The sequence below is a fragment of the Lithobates pipiens genome, unplaced genomic scaffold (assembly GCF_037356315.1).
Source record: "Lithobates pipiens isolate NorthernLeopardFrog02 unplaced genomic scaffold, aLitPip1_a1.2 Scaffold_1, whole genome shotgun sequence".
Lineage (NCBI taxonomy): Eukaryota > Metazoa > Chordata > Amphibia > Anura > Ranidae > Lithobates > Lithobates pipiens.
The window spans coordinates 118,207,740-118,227,558 of NW_027507685.1; positions in this window are offsets into that span (position 1 = coordinate 118,207,740).

Sequence of the window (19,819 nt, forward strand, 5' to 3'; positions counted from 1 at the left end):
AGTGAAATATACAGCAACAGAAAGAAGACTGCAACCGAAGAAAATGACCAGTAACATGGCTGCAACAAAGCTTTCATTTGTAAATCTGACAAACCAGAACTAACAGTCTTGGAAATTCAATATTAAAATACGGCTAATAAGAGAAGGTACATGGAAATGTATAAATGAAGTCAGGTTAGATGAGTGGATAGAGAAAGATCAAAAAGCTCAGAAAACAATCTCTCTTAGCATAGAAGTTGATCAAATCATACATATATCTAAGTGTGAAACTGCTAAGAAATGTGGTAAGGATTACAAAAGGTTAGAAAGCTATACCAAACCAAGTAGATGAAAGGCCAGGATATGCAAAATTACATAAGGCACACCTTAGAAATGGTTGAACGCCAGAGAGTTATAGAAGAAGTAAAAGATCTTCATGTTGCAGCACTATTACTCAGTGGCTTACCAGAAAGTTATGAAACGCTTGTCACAGCACTTGACGCACTTCAAGATGATGAACTGACATTGGAATATGTTAAAGTAGAACTATAGGCAAAACTTTTTTTCATTTTGGATAGAGCAAGGGAGGGTTATAATCTCTGTCAGATTTTTATTTTTTGTTTTTGCTTTTTAAGAAGAATTTATTTTCTATTACCTTTAAATATATTTTCCATTTTATTCCTTTGGAGCTTACATTGTCAAGTGCAGGGGACCATTTCAATCTGTTTAGAGCTAAAAACATAAGTGTGTTTGCATATGGGATATTATTAAGTGGAACCCAAATGAAAAAAAAAAATATATCAGTAGAATTTGTGCATTAGTAAGGGAGACAAGTAATGGAGACTCGCAATTCAGGATCAGTTTTAAACATTCATTTAAGTATCTGATACCCTCAAACATCATGAGAACCCAGCGAGAAAGGCAGCCATACTTGTTTGTTCAATTTACTCGGCTCGGCAATTTGTCATCCGCATTTACAGTCTCTTCTCCATTAGATTGAGCTTACCTAAGTAGCTTGCAGGTTTCTAGTGACATGAATTAAAGCTGAACTCTGGCTAAAAACAACAGGCAGTGCCGTACACCTTTTGGCTGTCATGTTTAAAGCCGAGCTCCAGGCAAACCACCAAATACACAGATAAAATAGATATTTTGAGAGCTGTTTTACCTCCATCTAGTCCTGAAATTTGCACAGATCAGCAACACAGCACAGAGCTGCAGTTAAAATGAATCCCTGGTATTAGGGATTAGGGATGAGACGAACACCCTTCGGTTCACACCAGAACTTTTGAACGGACCGAAAATTCGTGCGAACTTTAGAACCCCATTTAAGTCTATGGGACTGGAACGTTCAAAATAAAAAGTGCTCATTTTAATGGCCAATATGCAAGTTATTGTCCTAAAAGGGGTTTGGGGACCTGGCTCCTGCCCCAGGGGACATGGGTCAATGCCAAAATTGTTTTTAAAAACTGCCGTTTTTTTCGGGAGCACTCCATGTGATTGGAGCAGAGATCAGTGTTTACTAAATGAAAGCCCAGCCCCCAACAGTTAGTAACACACCCCTAGGAACACTTAACCCCTACACTGCCACCCACTGGTTAACCTCTTCACTGCCAGTGTCATTTACCCAGAAATCACTGCATTTATATAGCAGTGATCGCTGTATAAATGACAATGGTCCCAAAAATGTCCGATGTGTCCGCCATAATGTCGCAGTCACAATAAAAATCGCTGATCGCCACCATTACTAGTAAAAAAAATTTTTTTCGAAAAATGACATAAACCTATTTTGTAAACGCTATAACTTTTGCGCAAACCAATCAATAATCGCTTATATGTAGAAGAATACGTATCGGCCTAAACTGAGCGAAAAAATGTTTTTTTTTATATATTTTTGAGGGATATTTATTATAACAAAAAGTAAAAAATAATGTGTTTTTTTCAAAATTGTCGCTCTATTTTTGTTTATAGCGCAAAAAATAAAAACCGCAGGGGTGATCAAATACCACCAAAAGAAATCTCTATTTGTGGGAAAAAAAGGACGTCGATTATGTTTGGGAGCCACGTCGCATGACCGCGCAATTGTCAGTTAAAACGACGCAGTGCCGTATCGCAAAAAGTGGTCTGGTCTTTGGCCAGCAAAATGGTCCGGGGCTGAAGTGGTTAATGATGATTAAAGTGAAAAAAAAGTGAAATATTCCTTTAAATATCGTGCCTGGGGGTGTCTATAGTATGCCTGTGAAGTGCCACGTGTTTCCCGTGTTTAGAACAGTCCCTGCTCAAAAATGACATTTAACGGAAAAAAAGTCATTTTAAACTGCTTGCGGTTTTAATGTAATATCTGGTTCCGGCAATATGGATGAAAATCATTGCGAAAGCCCCCCCTGCCCATTACCAGCCCCTTTGGGTCTTGTACATATATTAAGGGGAACCCGTACCCCCAAAAAAAAAAAAAAAGGTGTGGGGCCCCCAGGCCCTATATACTCAGAACAGCAGTATACAGGCGATGCAAACAAGATAGGGACTGTGTAGGTTTGTTGTGTTAAGTAGAATCTGTTTGTAATTTTGAACTGGTCCATTTTGAAAGTGTAGCTCCAGTCAAAAAATCAGTTTTTAAGCTTTTTGGAAAACATGGGAAGGGTTATCACCCCTGTATAATTTTTTTTTGCCGTCCTTATTTTTTCCTCTCACTTCCTGTTGTCTCCTTCCGTTTGCAAGTAGGAGACGTTTGTAAGTTGGATGTTTGAAAGTAGGGGCCTGCCCTACATGCTCTGCAGAAATGGTGGAACAAGGTGTTGGTGTTGCCACAACACTGTAAGCCCTCAAAGTGACTCTTGGTGGGCGCTGGAGCACCCTGCTGTGAACGATTATATCAAGAATTGTAATTACATGCCATTGTTGAACAGTGGTAGAAAAATTGGGCCTTTGGTGGTTGTGGTGGTGGTTCTGGTGCCACAACACTATAAGTCCTTACAGTTACTCTCGGTGGGCACAGGAACGGGCCCTGCTGTGAAATATTATATCAAGAATTGTAAATATATGCCCCTGTTAAACAGGGTCTGAAAAATTGGGATGGTGGCACTGGTGCTGGTGCCACGACACTGCAACCTCTCCCATATACTCTATTTGGAGTGCAGGAATGAGCCCTGCTGCAAAGCATTGCATTAAAAATTGTAATTACATGCCCCTGTTAAACTGGGGCTGAAAAATTGGGCTGGAAGCATCACCCAGAACCAAAAATGTTCTTCCAAGATATCAGCGGGATCATTGAGGAGGAAGAGGATAGTCAGTCAACATAACAGGATAGTCACTCATAGGCAGTCTTGAAGGGATGTGACATTTCAAAAAAATTATTCGGTTACATCAGCTTCAGGTGCTTGGTAGCTGGTGGTGATGCAAGACTGATTCATCTTTATGAAGGTCAGTCGGTCAACCGAGTAGGTACATAGTAATGGCCTGCAGGGAGATGGGAAAACTAGCAATTGGGTAGTGTATATTGTGCTGGAGGCACACAACACCCACTAACTCCTGCAGATGCCTGTATGATAGAACACCAGCAATAAAGGGTAGATACAGGTGTATACCGTGCTGGAGGTACGCGACACCCACTAACTCCTGCAGATGGCTCTATTAGAGAACAGCAATAAAGGGTAGATACAGGTGTATACTGCGCTGGAGGCACACAACACCCACTAGCTCCTGCAGATGGCTCTATTAGAGAACAGCAATAAAGTGTAGATACTGGTGTATACTGCGCTGGAGGCATACAACACCCACTAGCTCCTGCAGATGGCTCTATTAGAGAACAGCAATAAAGGGTAGATACAGGTGTATACTGTGCTGTGCTGGAGGCACACAACACCCACCAATTCCTGCAGATGGCTCTATAATGCCGCGTACACACGATCAAACAATCGGGTGGAAAAGTCCGGCAAACTCAAGTCCGCCGGACAATCCCCCCGTGTGTAGCCTCCGGCGGGCTTTTTTTACCCGAAAGTACGGCGGACTTAGAAAGTATTTTTGCACTCCAATCTTCCCGCCGGACTCGCGGGAAGATTGGAGTGCAAAAATACTTTCTAAGTCCGCTGGACTCTTCCAATCCGGCCGTTGGTATGCCAGTCCGCCGTACTTTTGAAATGAGCGGACTTTTCCCGCACAAAGAAAAGTCTGCTCATTTTGAGCGCGTCTCCAGGTAGGCGGGGCCTGCAAAGGAGACGTCGCTGGCCCGCCAACTGGTATGGACTTAAAGGGGAACCCCAACGCCGAAAGAAAAAAAAAAAATCGGCGTGGGGCCCCCCCCCCAGACCCACATCAGACCCTTGTCCGAGCATGCTACCCGGCCGGCCAGGAAAGGGGGGGGGACGAGCGAGCGCCCCCCCTCCTGAGCCATACCAGGCCGCATGCCCTCAACATGGGGGGGATGCCTTGTCCCCCTCTTCGGTTCTTCTAGCTCTTTTACAGGCGGTGGCCCGGTCTTCTGTCGCCGCTGTCACCGCCTGCTGTTCTTCTCTTCAGATGTTGCCTCGTCGCATCCTCCGCTCACAGTGGCACGGACGCGTCGCGCGGCGACTTATATAGGGACATCCCCGGATGATGTCCCCGCCCATTATGGTGTCACAGTCCCAGAGGATGCTGGGACTGTGACATCATAATAGGCGGGGACATCATCTGGCGATGTCCCTATATAAGTCGCCGCGCGTCGCGTCCGTGCCACTGTGAGCGGAGGATGCGACGAGGCAACATCTGAAGAGAAGAAGAGACGAACAGAAGAACAGAAGGCGGTGACAGCGGCGACAGAAGACTGGGCCACCGCCTGTAAAAGAGCTAGAAGAAGGCGTGGTGGCCCGGCAAGAAGAACCGAAGAGGGGGACAAGACCCCCGAAGTCAGAAGAAGAGGGCGTCGGCGAGGAAGAAAACCGGGCTCCTCCACTAGTAAAAGAGCTAGAAGAAGATAGCGGAGGAGTCCGGCGAGAAGACCCCCAAAGACGGAAGACCCCGGAGCTGTGCAATAAACTATTTTAACCCTTGTGTGTTGTGTTTTTTTTTACTTTTTTTTTTACAGGTGAATGGGTGGGGGTACAATGTACCCCATACTCATTCACATAGGGTGGGGGGCCGGGATCCGGGGGCCCCCCTTATTAAAGGGGGCTCCCGGATTCCAATAAGCCCCCCGCCCGCAGACCCCGACAACCAACGGCCAGGGTTGTCGGGAAGAGGCCCTTGTCCTCATCAACATGGGGACAAGGTGCTTTGGGGTGGGGGGGGGCCCCCTTCCCCAAGGCATCCCCCATGTTGAGGGCACGCGGCCTGGTACGGCTCAGGAGGGGGGGGCTGCTCGCTCGTCCCCCCCTTTCCTGGCTGGCCGGGTAGCGTGCTCGGACAAGGCTCTGATGTGGACCTGGGGGGAACCCCCACGCCGATTTTTTTCAGCGTTGGGGTTCCCCTTTGAGTCCATACCATTTGGTGGGGCCAGTGACGTCTCCTTCGCGGACCCCGCCTACCTGGAGACGCGCTTAAAATGAGCGGACTTTCCTCCGCGTGTGTGGGCGAGTCCGTTCATTTCAAAAGTACGGCGGATAGTCCAGCGGACTTAGTACGCCGTATTAGTCCGCTGAAAAAGTGCCGTGTGTGGGCAAGTAGCCCGTTCGGAAAGTCCGGCGGGAAGTCCGCCGGACTAAGTCCGCCGGATAGTCCACTACGTGTGTACGTGGCATTAGAGAACAGCAATAAAGGGTAGATACAGGTGTATACTGCGCTGGAGGCACACAACACCCACTAGCTCCTGCAGGTGGCTCTATTAGAGAACAGCAATAAAGGGTAGATACAGGTGAATACTGTGCTGTGCTGGAGGCACACAATACCCACTAACTCCTGCAGATGGCTCTATTAGAGAACTCCCGCAATAAAGGGTAGATACAGGTATATACTGCACTGGAGGCACACAACACCCACTAACTCCTGCAGATGGCTGTATTAGAGAACTCCAGCAATAAAGGGTAGATACAGGTGTATATTGTGCTGTGCTGGAGGCACACAGCACCCACTAACTCCTGCAGATGGCTGTATTAGAGAACACCAGCAATAAAGGGTAGATACAGGTGTATACTGTGCTGTGCTGGAGGCACACAACACCCACTAACTCCTGCAGATGCCTTTATTATAGAACACCAGCAATAAAGGATAGATACAGGTGTATACTGTTGTAAGGGCTTACCTAGGTTGGAGCCCATGGTGCAGAGATGTAGGCTCACCCTTGCAAATAGACACAGCCCACGGTAACAAAGAGATTAGCTGCCTGGGCTGTGAATATGTGCACGGGGGCTTGACATGAATTTGCCAAAGGATTGTCCAGGTAAAGCCGTAGTCAGGGATTCCAGAAGTCAGAATAAATGATATACAAGCCAGGGTCAGAAGCCGGGGTCAGTCTTGGAACACAAGAACACAAGAACACTTGGCAAACATGACAAAGTGAACTGCCCAAGCCCTCAGAGTAAGACGGGGTTTTATACCCAGCTAATTAGATAACCTGCATCAGCTGATCCAGGAGTGACAGGTACAAACAGAGAATTGCCCACAGTACTTTATGCTGAACTAGGCATGGCTGGAAAGGAGGCTGAATAGAACTGAGGTGTGGTTCAGAGGTAAAGAAATAGGAACAATAACTGACAGTTGTGAGTTCAATACCACCTAGAGCCAGTTGGGGCGTGACCATGCCTGGCCGTCTAAAAGACAAGGTAGGGACAGTGACAGTTCCCTCCCCTTAGTAATGGCCGCCTATGGACAGTCTATTTCCTTTGGGCTCTCTTTGTTTTAGAAGTTCCAGCTGGGGAGACTTTCGTCGCTTGCAAGGCTCTTTCAAAAGTCTTCAGGTCCTGCTTACGGACTATGGTGCCATTTGAGGCATACGTACAGTCAGGAGGTAGTGGGGACACGGGCACAGGAACTTCAACTGGGGACACAGGAACCGGAAATGAAATTGGGGACACAGGCACAGGAACTTCAAGCTGGAACACCGGCACAGAAACTGGGGACACGGGAACTTCAACTGGGGACACAGGCACAGGAACTGCAATTGGGGACACAGACACAGGAACTTCAAGCTGGATAGCAGGCAGAGATTCAGGGGTAGCAGGAAGGATCCTAGTAGTACCCACTTGCTGAAACTTTGGCCGAAGTGGACGAATTGGGCAGAGAGAGATAAGACGCCCTCTTACTTCACAATAGAAAACAATTCCACAGCCTCTCCTCCGCTCTCTCTCTCCCTTAGAGAGCTTGGACCAGATGTACCCGATCTCCATGGGTTCCACATCATCCAGGGTAGGAGCGTGTAAAACCTCAGGACTGTCCAGGCTTTGAGGGGTTAGGGCTTCATAACTTGGCAATGACTGGGAAGGCTTGGAGTCATATCTGTACAGGGTATTCCTGTCCCTGGGTACCCGTAGGCCACGTGAACTAGAAGCAGACTTGGAAACACTGGTTTTATTAGAAATGGAAATATAAGAGTCCAGAGCAAACAGCTTCCCAGCTGTCCAAGACTGGGCTCCTCTCCTGTAATAGCTGAAAAGTCCATATTTTGATTAGCCCAGAGAGCAGGTTGATGGATGCGCAATCTTTTATAAAGTCAGAGGCATAGGCTTAAGAGCAAACAACAGCTTGCAATCCATTCTAAAGTTCAAAAATGATGCACGATTGCCATCAAACTTTTCAGGCATCACAACAAACGGTTTTGGACATGCAGGTTCCAGGGTTGGGCGTACTGTGCCTTTAAACAAGCGGACTTCTTGCTGCAACTCAGCAATGGTCTGGCCCAGGCTGGAGACTTGCAGAGCAAGGGAGGTGAGCATCCTGTACATCTCTGTGGACTCCATGTTGGGCAGTTCATTATGTGGGGGCTTACCTAGGTTGGAGTCCATGGTGCAGAGATGTAGGCTAACCCTTGCAAATAGACACAGCCCACTGTAACAAAGAGATTAGCTACCTGGGCTGTGAATCTGTGCACGGGGGCTTGACAGGAATTTGCCAAAGGATTGTCCAGGTAAAGCCGTAGTCAGGGATTCCAGAAATCAGAATAAACAATATACAAGCCAGGGTCAGAAGCCAGGGTCAGTCTTGGAACACTGGAACACTGGAACACTGGAACACTGGAACACTGGAACACTGGAACACTGGAACACTTGGCAAACATGACAAAATGAACTGCCCAAGCCCTCAGAGTGAGACAGGGTTTTATACCCAGCTAATTAGGTAACCAGTATCAGCTGATCCAGGAGTAACAGATACAAACAGAGAATTGCCCACAGTATTTTATGCTAAACTAGGCATGGCTGGAAAGCAGGCTGAATAGAACTGAGGTGTGGCTCAGAGGTAAAGAAACAGGATCAATAACTGACAGTTGCGAGTTCAATACCACCTAGAGCCACTTGGGACGTGACCATGCCTGGCCGTCTAAAAGAACAGTAGGTACTGTGACAACTGTGCTGTGCTGGAGGCACACAACACCCACTAACCCCTGCAGATGGCTGTATTAGAGAACAACAGCAATAAAGGGTATATGGATCTACACTGAGGCTGGTGCAAGTGCCAACTTTTTTCTATGTCTAGCAGCCAGATGTGCCCGAGATAGGCCCAATCTTAAAGCAGCCCGGGCAATACAACACACATCCACCCAGACAGTCCAGGTGGCACAGAACATAGATCACCTGACTCCACCCGAATATGTAGGAGCTCCCAGCAGGCCAAGAGATTCAAGAAAATCCCTGCCCATTGGCTGAGATACCACATATATCCATAACCTGCCCTTGCATTGCCCTTCTTGTATCTAGCACCACCAGGTACCCGGCCACTTAGTGTTAGAAGAGAAAAGTGCAACAAGGCCAAATTTAGGGAGAAATCAATAGATCACTAACAATCAACCAGGATAACTATTCCTGGCAAGTAAATTTGTGAGGAGCAACCCTGCCTAAACTCCAGGGTGCTATATCAGAATCGGGATGAAAGAATCTCAGATGGTAGTTTCAGGATGAGCTTATTGGGGAATCAAGTGTAGAGTTCATACCCTGCACATCTCACTCCATAAACCATGAGGCTTTATCCCATTCTAAAATATATTCATAATATTTTCTTTAATGCCAAGTAACTGGGTCAAGTGTTATTTTTCCTATCTGCTTGTTCAGTGTTAATTATTTAGGATTTCATCAGCAATTTGTTGCATTAAAGAGCCATTTTTTAAAATGTCATTTATCCTTTAGTAGGGTTTGTGCATTGCAAAGTAATTCTCCATCTTACAATAACAATTAGCAGCCCTTATGTACAGCCACCTGTGCAACTGGTCTTTCCTTTGCTTTGGTTGTTCACGTTCAGACTACGACCGCTGAATGGACCCACATAACCTGCATGACACAACGCCGTACCTGACTCATCAGCTCCCTGTTCTTTGTGACTAATGATATGGGCCTGCTTTAAATCTCCCAGCCCCAGGCTACAATTTTCACTAAACAGAGAAGAAAGGATTAAAAGCTGCATGCTGCCGGTCCCTACTTTGTTTATAGTCCTAACAATCTGGTTTGAATCAAAGATGAAACATATTGAGTATCACAAGTTAACATCTTCACAGCCGGCCGACACACGAGGTGGAACTTTCTCCTGTGACTCAGGGAGTTTGTGTTCTGTGTATTGCGGACAGCACAAGGAATATCTTATTTTCAACGTTGGTTAAATCTATTACGTGGGGTGCAGGAATTTGCTTTTCTTGTTGTAGAAACAACAGCTGTATTTAGATTTGAGCCGAAAACATTTCGTTTTTCTTTCATTGCCTGAGAATTGGTTCTTTGGCCAAGAAGAATCAAATACTAAATGGTACCTGTAACTTTTACATAAAGAGACAGTTGCTTTGTAAAGGAAAGGCTTTATATGAATGCAAACATATCTGCTGAATGCAGACACACTGGCAGGTACCCACATTTCCTAGGTGTTCTGGAAATCCAAAGTCATAGTTACATATGTGACTTGCAGGTCCATCCTCTGATAAAATGAGCACATTTACGTTTACGCACTACAATAACTCAGCTTGACTTTTTTTGGGGACATCTTCCAGAGATAATGTGTTTTTACTCTCCATTTAAGCTCACCTCTGCCCAAATTATAGACAATACAGTTTTAGTTAGTAAGGTTGAATAAAGACATCTGTCCATCCAGTTCAACCTGAGTGTCTACAATTGTCCCTACCCTGAAGGAGCCCACAATCCAAGGTCCCCATTCATAGACTAGGGCCAATTTTGGACAGAAGCCAATTAACCTATCAGCATGTCTTTGGAGTGTGGGAGGAAACCAGAGTACCCGGAGGAAAACCATGCAGGCACAGGGAGAACATGCAAACTCCAGGCAGGTAGGGTTGTGCTTGGGATTCGAACCAGTGACCATTTTTACTGCTAGGGGAGAGTGCTACCCACTACACCACTGTGTTACATATCCTTCACAAGCAGAAAAAGATTTTCAAACCAAGCCCTCCTTCACCTTTTCAAATGCATGCAAAGTAAATCAACCTCAATGGACACAACAGAAAGTTTGATCTCAGAAGTCAGGTTTCAGTCAGTTTCTAACAGTTGACAAACACCTGCTGTTTTTTTTAGATTAGAAGGCTGTCAGGCTGCCAAGTTTCTGCTGCTGGAGAAAATAAGAGCAAAGGAAATAATTTCAGTTGTTTCTGTTGCATTCTGTGAACTTGTGAGGATTCATTTATCCACCAAGCCTACAGCTATAGAGGTCACTCAAGGCTTTGCTGTTTGTTCAGAATATTCAAATGATTTAATATGCTACATCATTCTGTGAATTCCCTCTCCAAAGGTCTTCCTCACGCTTGAGGTCCCCCAGTGGTATTCTGTTTTTTTATTCATTTATTTACTTGCATATCTTTTTCTAATGTGTTTTGGCTGGCCATGTGACATGCTGGGTCCTCATTTTCTTTTTTCTTATCTCAGTGGTGGGTGGCACTGATGTGATGACATTGGCGCTACTCCCTGCATCAATATAATGTAAATGCAGGGCACTATGCTCAGGGAGTGGGACAAAGGTGACCTACTTACAATGGCTTTTCTCGGTGTTTCAGATTAAGTGATGTTGAGTTTAAATGAATCCAAATTACAGGGCATCTTGCCAAATGCCATTTTAAAGAAAAAACAAATGAGCCTGGAGTAGGTCTTTAAGGAGTTTCTTGTGTGACATGCCCTTTCTGTAATCGCTGGATCTTACTGGTCAAGAAATAACATATGTGGCATAGTGCTTTGGAGATCTGGAGGGGGAAAAATTGTGTTTTCCAGGTTTTTCTATTGGGTAGTGAGTGTTTGAGAAGATTCTATGGAGTCATGCTCTGGTTTACCTCAACTTGGGGCAGTATGGCACTGTTGGCTGTGCCTCCTTCTGTTGCATTAAGGAGAGAGAGTCATTGGTCCTCTGTGCAAAATAGAATTCTCTTATTATTATTATTATACTGGATCTATATAGCCCAACAGTTTACGCAGCGCTTTACAATATAAAAGGGAGACAATACAGTTATAATACAATAAAATACAAGATGATTAAGAGGGCTTACAATCTAATAGGGTGGGGCAGGTGGTACAAAAGGTTGAAATTGTGAGGAATGAGCTGATAGAGGTGGTGAAAGGTTGGTTGGAGACGTGATAGGCTTTCCTGAAGAGATGCGTTTTTGGGGATCACCTGAAGGTAGCAAGAGTAGGGGATAGCCGGACAGGTGGAGGTAGTGAGTTCCAGAGGATGGGAGAGGCTCTGGAAAAATCCTGGAGACGAGCATGGGAGGAGGAGATGAGAGAACTTGAGAGTAGGAGTTCTTGAGAAGAGCGCAGAGGACGATGTGGGTGATATTTGAAGACAATATTGGTGATGTAGCTCGGGGCAGAGTTGTGAATGGCTTTGTATGTTGTGGTTAGTATTTTTAATTTAATTCGCTGGGTGATTGGGAGCCAGTGTAGGGACTGGAGGAGAGGGTTGGCAGACAATGAGTGGTTGGTAAGGTGTATACGTCTGGCAGCAGCATTCATGATAGACTGAAGCGGGCATAGCCTATGGAGAGGCAGGCCAATGAGAAGGTAGTTGCAATAGTCAAGGCTAGAGATAACAAGTGAGTGAACAAGGAGCTTGTTGGTTTCATTTGTTAAAAAGGGGTGAATTTTTGATATGTTACTGAGGTGAATTCTACAAACTTTTGACAACGATTGGACTTGAGGCTGAAATTACAAGTCAGAGTCTAGGTTTACACCTAGTACCCTGGCGTGAGGGGAGGGACTGATAGTTGCATTTTTGATTTTGATGAAAAAGTCATGGAGGGGGGCACGGGTGGGGGGGGGGGATATTAATAGCTCAGTTTTAAAGAGATTTTGTTTAAGGAAGTGGTGGGACATCCATTCTGATATGTCAGTTAGTAAGTTAGCAATGTGAGAGGAGACTGAGGGGTAGACAGAGTTAATTTGGGTGTCTTCGGTGTATAAGTGGCATTGGAAGCCGTGGGCGGTTATCAAGTGACCAAGGGAGGAGGCGTCGATAGAGAAGAGAAGGGATCCAACAGAGTCTTGAGGGACCCCCCACAGAAAGGGGCAATGGAGAGGAGGAGACAGAGTTGTAGGTGACACTGAAGGAGCGCTGAGATAGATAGGCTCCTTTCAAAAAGTTTTGTTGTGGATACCTTGATCATAATGTCAGACTGATGCTGAACATGAATAAACAAATAATGTAAAGTAAAGAAATTTACATCACCCCTCAACACACAATAATTGCATACCACCTCTAGAGGTAATTCAGTTGAGTAAGGCTTTGACTAGGGCCTCAGAGAAGTCAAGAGTGTAGCAGTTTGGGGTCACTGGAGAAGCGGCTGGAAGACAAAGAACCATTGAATCAGCCAACTTGGAGGCCTTTGAGTCATTAATTAGAAATTTCCGTAAGAACGACTAGGGAGAGAGGGAGGCTGCAATCTACTGTTCTCATACGAAAGGTACCAATGGAATGGCCAAAAACCTGAGTTGTAGGGATGTCTTGTCCATTAAAATCTGCATCACTAGCGTCACTAGAGGAGAGCTTCAAATGCATGAGGCTAGTAAGGTCATGTCTATGATAAAGGAAAGCATGAAGTGTCATACCAAGGGGTGAGTTTGGTCCAAGGATTTCTGAGACCTATCTTGAGAGCTGTGCCATGGTACCTGGAGAAAAAAAATCTGGAGACAAATTCTCACTATGTGGTAGCATGAATGCTACCTAGAAAATTCTTGACCTGTACTGTATGGCCATTCCTCCATAAACCGACATCCTCACAGAATTGCTGCTGCATGAAAATCAGTGAGAGGACAAACCATCTATAAAATAATTGAATCAGTAAGGCAGTAGTTAAAGACTTACACTGACAGAGGAGCAGTGAAGCAGACTCACTGTGCAGTACTAAGTAGAAAGAAACAAAGGTTTTTTATAAATGATCATTGTGAAAATGATATAAAATGAATGCATTTGCATGTAATTTTAAAGATAAAAGACACACAAGGCATGTGTAGAATTCAGCGTTAAAAACCGGGGTAGTTGCAAAAGTGGTGTACAAACACTTTTATATCTTATTATTAATATAAAAGAGAGACATCAATGGATGCAAATAAAAGTTATAAAAAACAGAAAATGTTCTGGGGGTGAACCCCTTTAAATTAGTCTCTTGTGTGAATGCTGCAGTGGGTAGCGAGGCTGCTTCAGGCACGGGCTGGGACCCAGAAACTGCGAGAGATAAAGACAAGCAAGAAAAGCACCAGGCAATTCCTAGTGCACCATTATTTTATTGAGATAAGCAATTACTGACAATATGCATTGCACTCACATAGTGCTCAGTGGGTGAGGGCTTGCCACGTCCAGGACGGGAGCATAAACCGCCTGTATGTCCCTTTGATGGTGAGCCAGGTTTGACCCGTCCATCACGCCACCCCCCTATATGTAGAATGGATAGATTCATGCATAGTATGAATCTATCCATGGCTGCCGTGGCCACCCCCTATTCAGGCATCCGGCCCCTTTTTGGATGCCAGGCACCTGAATTACAGCAGCGGGGGTGGTTTTCTTGAAGCATCCAATTAGAGCCATCGGCTCTAATAGGCTTCAAAAAAGGTGGAATCGGAGCACAGAGTATTACGCTCGGAGCCCACCCAGGTGTATTAGAAAAGCAAATGTCTAATACCCATTGCCTGATTGGCTGAAGGCACAGGCGATCCTATTGGATGGCTAGCAGAAAGGAAGAAGGGATGCACGGGAAGCATGAGGGACACAGGAGCCTTCGACTGACCCACTGCCCATCCAGCAACCCGTCGCCATCATCCGCCGCCTGACCCGCCACCAAGATGGGGTAAGTGCCAATCAGACAGCAAGCAGGCGAAGGGGACGTCACAGTGAGGCTGCATTTGATGGGGCACAGTGGCTGCATTTGATGGGCACAGTGGCTGTATATGATGGGCACAGGGGCTGTATTTGATGGGCACAGTGGCTGCAATTGATGGCACAGTGGCTGCATTTGATGGGCACAGTGAGGTTGCAATTTATGTTTTTTTCAGCATTTTTCAGAATTTTACAGTTTCTTTCTACCCCCCCAAATTTTTTTAGCACCAGCCGCCACTGTGGTGAGCCACAAGCTCTGTTAACAGCGGGGAGCTGAAGCCTCAGGATAAAGGATGAACGAGGCATGGCCGTGCTTACGAAACATGTTCTGATTGGCCGAACAGTGGTAGGCGGCTCCCAGGTTCACAGCTCCAGATTACTTTCACACTGAGTAACCCAGCCGGCGTCTACCCGAGGTTCCTTAAGGGTTCAGCTCCCCGCTGTTAATGGCTCTCATGGCCCATCAAAGGGACATAGAGGTGGTTTCTGCTCCCATGCTGGACTTGGCAAGCCCTCACCCACTGAGCACTATGTGAGTGCAATCCATTTTGTCAGTAATTGCTTATCTGAATAAAAAAATGCTGCACTAGGAATTGTCTGGCGCTTCTCTTCTCTTTCTTGCATGTATTTTTAAACAAATGTATTCAGCCAGTTTGAAACAAAATAATGTAGCACTTTGTCCTGACTGGTATTTTATGTATACATAATGGAACTCTGTACGTTTGAGGGTTTTTCTTTTTAAAATAAAATTTTAGGCACTCTATTTATTTCAATTCAGACGAAGATTCACAAGGCCGCACATCAGGAGCAATTGAGTTTGACCACTGCAGTAGACGCACAATGGCAGACCCCCTAAGTCTGACATTATCGATCTTTTATCCCATTATGCACCTCTTTCTCGCTCTCCCTTCTCTTTTTTCTACCTTCTTCGTCTCTCCGCCACTCACCACTCCTCCTCCTCATCTCCCACTTTTGCCTTCTCTTTAACAGAATCTAAAGCAGCTTAAATGAGGCACTTAAACTCCGGTGTTTAAATCCCTCTTATTATCTTAACCATTTAAGAGTGAAATCTCCATGTAATTTCAATTTAAACTCATTACTACCAGCTGCATTGACTAACCCCTCCACCCTGCACAGCAATAAGGAGATGGGATTTTATAGAGCGCTCGTAAGCCATCTGCACAGCAAAGTGAGGCGCACACATACACACACACACGCACTCACACATTTACACGCGCAACTACCCCCCTTCCCCAACCTAACATAACTCACAAGTGCTTTTTTATTTGAACACATTTAAAATGTTCCTTTAATGGAGAAAGCGATGTACAGATAATGAATCCTTAGTATTCAGCGGACACTTTTGCTGGCTGAGCAAATAATACGCTTTGACAATGGGCCGTCGAATTGACATGGATATAATTTGCGGTAATTTCCTGCTCGTTTTTCCATGGCTCTAATGACAGGGGTTTGACAGAGCGGGATTTAAGGCTTGTCAGAAGAAAGGAGAGAATTTAGTCTGAGCTGGGGTGCAAGTTGGCTCTAACCAGCCGAGGCACGTACACTGCGAGGGGAGGGAGGGGTGAACAGACCGCCAGCCGTCCATAATCATACTCCGTCAAAAATAAAAGAAATTTCACTGTTGTGTCAGGCTCATCATTTAGACTTCGTTGACACCAGTGAGGTGCTAGTATTAAGGCCACAGATATTTCGCTTCTCTATGAGGGAGACCAGAGGTCTCTGTGACTTATTCTAAGTGTTAGATTATACAAAAGGGATTTTTCCCTTTACCTGCATATTATCCAATTCCCTATCGACTCTCCCAAAGCACTAAAATGACGCAAACTTTGTTAACATCTTCCTACCCTCGATATGGGAAGATCAACCTTGTTTCACAGAATTTTTTAGAAAGTTGGAGAATCTTTTTGAGAGATAAGAAGCACTTCAAATGGGTGAAGGCACTTGTCATCACTCCCTAGGATAGCCCCAAACAGCCTGCTCCCTTACTTGAGCTTTGCTTCAAGTATCTTGGTAATTGAAGACTTCAAGTAGGCTGTACCACATTTTTGTAAAGCCCTGTAAAAGCTTGCTGCACACCTAAGATTTAGCTTACATTTACACAGCCCAACAATCTTGTACAGGGTAACATACCACCAGAGGAAGCAAGAGAACAGTATTAAACGCGGAATTTCCATCTGAAAAATCTTGGATGGTTTTTCCGACAGAATTTGGCTCAAGCTTGGCTTGCATTCACACGGTCACACAAAAGTTCTCTGAACTTTTGACCCTCAAGAACGCGGTGACATACACTACGACGAACAGAGAAAATTAAGTTCAATGCTTCTGAGCATGTGTCGAATTGTTTCCAAGCATGCGTAGGAATTGTGTGTGCCGGAATTGCTACAGATGAATTTTTTCCAACCAAAAAATAGAGAACCTGCTCTCATTCTTTTGCTGGCGGGAATTCCGCCAGCAAAAGTCCGATAGAGCATACACACAGTCACATTTTCTGACCAAAAGCTCTCATCTGTCTTTTGCTGGCCAAAGTTCCGATTGTGAGTACGCAGCATAAGGCTTCTAGATACTCACATATACTCTACCTGTTTCTTACTGACAGCTTCTCTTGACAGAGGCAGTATCGCTAACCAGGGTATGTACATGGCTACTCACATTTTTCAAGGGAGTTTATTTGCATCAAGTTACCCTCTTTCCAGAGGAATAAACTCTGCTTTTTAGTCTCTTTGGAGAAAAATAGGCACCTTAGCATCAATGGTTGGCAACACAACATGTACTCGGAAGCTCTTCCTTACACAGCTCTTTCCCTTCCTTTTCCCTTGTCTTTCCACAACCTATGTGTTTTCCCAGGTTTCTCCTAATTGCACCACCAATCACACTAGGACAGATTCCCTGAACATATAGGAAGCACCCTATAAGTTGCCTGAACATAAAGGGTGTCCATAGAGTGGTAAAAATGCCTCCAAGAAGAGGGGCCAAGGAGGTAACTGTTTACCCTCACAACTGGACTGACAAAATCCACCCTAGAAATGTCATACTATGGCCTTCACTCATCTCCAATGAGTCCCTTCCCCGAGTTATAAAGCACACTTCAAATATCGGTACTTGTCATTGCCCTTGACTACTTCAGATACAACCCAATTGCTGCAAGCTATGCTGGAATGGGGAAAATGTCTTGTTTTTATTAGGCCCATGGGCAGCACATAAATTTAAAAGGGCATTTGGTCATCTGGGCAGGATCTCTTCACTTTTAAGCTATACATTTTCTACTCCGGCTGTGTTGCATCAAAAAATGTTCACAAGTAGGCCATCCCCAATGTTCCCTGACCAAGATAGATTTTCCCTACCATTTACTTTTGCTTTCCCCCCAAAACACTCAGCCATCTGTAAAGCATGTGATGATGTAAAGGGGGAGCTACATCTTCTGACCCCTTGCCATTTCTTACTTCAGCTTCCAGGCAGCATAATTAACCAATACCCCAGACTACGAGTTTGATTTTTGAGATTTAAGACACGGGACTAACATTGGACTGACACTTCTGTTCTGAGAGGCACAAGCCAATTACAGCACACACAGCAACCCCTTAGAGCCAAAGCTGTATTATAATAACAATGTAAATGTGGAGATTTAAATTATTACAAATGCCCATTCTCTTTAACTTAGGCTTGTCATATGACTGCACCGTCAACATGACTATTTAATCCTTTGTATGTGCCGCTTTACTTCTGAAGGCCACGTTTCTATTCAACCACACACTTTTAATATTCTTACATAATTTGTCTGATAAGTGCCTATTTAAGGGGTCGCCGATGAGACACGACTGCGGCGCGTGTACCTTTTTCATCCTGCCTTCCTCTGGTTTCCAAGCTCGGTGTGCTGACAGATTAATTCGACTCTTACCTCCCCTCCCATCATAAAAGTAATACAATGTAACACTAGCTTGCACCGTAAAAAGCAGCTTTTAATCTCGCACTCCACTTTATGCCTCAACCACTCAAGTCACAAGTGGAATAGTTCAGCGCAATTAGTGACCTTAGAAGCTGTTAAAGCAACATCACTTTCCCCCAAAAAACAAGAGAGCGAGAGAAAGAGAGCTGGAGTTGGAATAAAAATAAATTATAGCAATCTCGAAGCAGGGGACTGGAAGGAAAAAGCTGTTTGGCAATGAGAGAGGGGTGCGTTTGGGGGATATACAGAGAAAACTGTCTATTTTTTTACAGACATTTATATACATTGAATTGGATAGACTTTTATGATGTTAAAAAAATAACTTGACACTAGCTATTCACTTAAAGGAAGACTGGACTATTTGCATTGATTTAATTTCTTGATTTATTATTGTAATGGTTAACTGAAATAAAAATGTACATATGACTTTAAGATATTTTCATGCTTGCTGTGCCATATTTTAAATATTTTACTTCTAGTCACTATCTCTATTTCACTATATTTTTTCTGACCAACACCTGCTGAGCTAAAATTGCAGCTATGTGTTGTGCAAAGGAAGACTACCTATCAGATGGTTTGGCCAGTAGGAAAAGGAAGCAGGGAGGATTTAGTTGATTGACAAATGCCACCCTGTGGAGCCAAGAGGCTAGTTTCAGCAAGAATAAAGCTAATTGTCAGTTCTCTAAAATGCTAGCCTTGGTTTCTAATTCATAGTCTGCCCTACAGCTTGATTTCCTCAAGACCAGTGTCCTAGCAAGCTCAATTTAAAACTCTGTCAGGATTTTATTGCTTTCTTTGCCCCCAGAAGGGAGATTAATATTGGTAACCACTGTGGCCAAGACAGACTGTGAAGGAAAATTCTAAATTATACAGCTGTCACTGGCACGGGAGGTGAGGGGGGAACCTATCTATAGAACCTGGTATGGTGACATCTGTCTTAGAGGGTATTTCCCATTACACTGGAAATATTTTTCTTGCTTCCTGTTGTGTATTCAGGACTGAAGTGAAGGAAAATCTCCCCAATACGACACAGAGAGCTGGTAAACAGGACAGTTATTGTAAGTATTTCCCACTTTCCACTCTAAAAACGAACTAAAAACTAAAGTAACAGCTTTTTGTAAGGCCCCATACACACTATTAGATTTTCTGCAGATTTTTGTCATCAGATTTACCAAATCCATGTAGTGCAAGGGCCTGCCTGATTGCATACAAAAATGAACTCTGATGCCGCGTACACACTCGGAATTCTCGTCGGAAAAAGCTATGATGGTTTTTACAACGTAATTCCGCTCAAACTTGGCTTGTATACACATGGTCACACAAAAGTTTGCTGAATTTTCGACCGTCAAGAACGCGGTGATGTACACATGCTGCAAAATTCTGATTGAGCATACATGGTTGCATTTTCACACGAAAAGCGGTCTTTTGCTGGCCGAAATTCCCATCGTGTGTACGCAGCATTGAGGTTTG